Below are 1852 nucleotides of genomic sequence, written 5' to 3'. Positions count from 1 at the left end.
CATGATTTCTATTGATTCTCTGACCCCATAACTGCAGAGGACTTCTATTGTGCTCGGTCCTCAAAGGGTGCCTTATCCATCCTTCTTTCCAACATTTCAGCGAAGCATTTATTTTTGGAAGAAAAGTTAAGTGTAGACTCCAAATGTCTAACTCGTCATCAGGATGTAATATTTGACATTCCTCCAATCTAGTAAAGAGGTTGTAATAATAAGAAAACACCCCATTGTATACATCAACCCACAATCGTTCAAACCTTTGACTGTGAATGCTTCTTCCTGTAATAGCAGAGTCTCTGTCTGGTCCACGAAGTGGATGAGTAAACATGTACTTGACAGTGCAAACATTTTCTCCCCCCTTGTCAGCTCTTATTCGTGATGGTAGGCCCCACTCTTCTACATCTTTAATAAAAAGCTGCAGTACCGTCTCAGATCTGTTGTTTGTGTTGCATGCCAGAAAAACAGGGAAGCGTGAGTATCCATCTACAAATCCATGAACAACAAAACGCCACGTGATCAGTTTGTGATTGCCATCCAAGTGCCACAGACCTAACGGTCGGGTAACATTGTACGCACGACGATGCACACACCTATATTCCCGAGCTATCACTCCTATTGGGTCTATGCGATTAAGAGAATCTCTTACACGGTACCTCTGTACATATATTTTCCTCGAACGTAAGTATCGAACTAGTATTTTAGACCCACAATTTGGATGCGTTTCTTTAATTTCTTCCACTACTCTATCAAGTTCTTCCTCTGTTAAAGAAGAAAATTTATCCTTTTTACAGATGCCGAACCCTGTCATACGTCGCTCGATAGTTCTCTTTGACACCCCAAATGGCACACCATAGCGGAAACGAGCAAAGTTGAGAACTGGTGAGACGGGAACCTGGTTGGAGAAACGGGAGTTTGGTTTGGCAGGGGACCGTTTGTTGGTGGAGCGTGGTGAGTTGTGGACAAGATAAGAACACGGACGTAAGGTGAAACCTAACCGAGCTGAACACAAAAAAGAAACTCTACCCTTTTATATTAATAATACTCTTGTAAATATAGTTAGCGCATTCTCATTCTTGTAACCGCCTCCCGGTTAGCTCAGTGGATAGAGCGCTGGACTGTTGTGCGGGAGGTCGAGGGTTCGAGCCCCAGCCGAACCAAAACTCAGGGTCTTAAAATAACTGAGAAGAATTTGCTACCTTTCCTTAACATCGAGAAATGGTTAGATATTCTAGTCTTCTTGTAGTCCACCCTCCCACCCATCCCACCCCTGGGGTGGGATGGGTAGGAGGATGGACTAGCACGAATGGTTCGCATGTTCCTTTCTAGTCCTTCCCCATTGCAAATAGTGGAGTAAATGAAATAAATGGATTCTTGTAAAGTAATTTAGGTAAGTAACATAGCAACTTAGTTTTATCGTATTATTGTAATTAGGGTAGATAGCTTAGTTTATTGTCTTTTTTGTTGTTTGTAATTGTTAATTACCATATTGTCTTACTTAGAGTGATAAATATTTGCAGGCCTACGTTTAGTTGTGTTGTGGCGTGTCTTTTCGGGCTTGTTTATGTTTCGTGTTTTGTGTATGTTGGAGGGCGCCCACATTTGTGGCGCGGATTCGTCACACACCTTTGAATTGTTAAGTTAATATGGTTAGGCATTGTGAATTAACCTCTGCTGCTGATGATGATGATGATGATGATGCAGTTTACTTATTAAATTTTTTTTTTCATGCTGCAAAAAGCTAGTATTTTCAGTTGTGGCGCATAAAGGCATCCCATGTTCTCTGAATGTTTGATCGATTGTCAGAGATATTCAACTTATCGGACTAATTTAAAGAACACCAGTACTAAACAAAATA

Source organism: Stylophora pistillata, chromosome 2, assembly GCF_964205215.1.
Source record: "Stylophora pistillata chromosome 2, jaStyPist1.2, whole genome shotgun sequence".
Classification (NCBI taxonomy): domain Eukaryota; kingdom Metazoa; phylum Cnidaria; class Anthozoa; order Scleractinia; family Pocilloporidae; genus Stylophora; species Stylophora pistillata.
Note: the sequence above shows the minus strand (reverse complement) of the source record.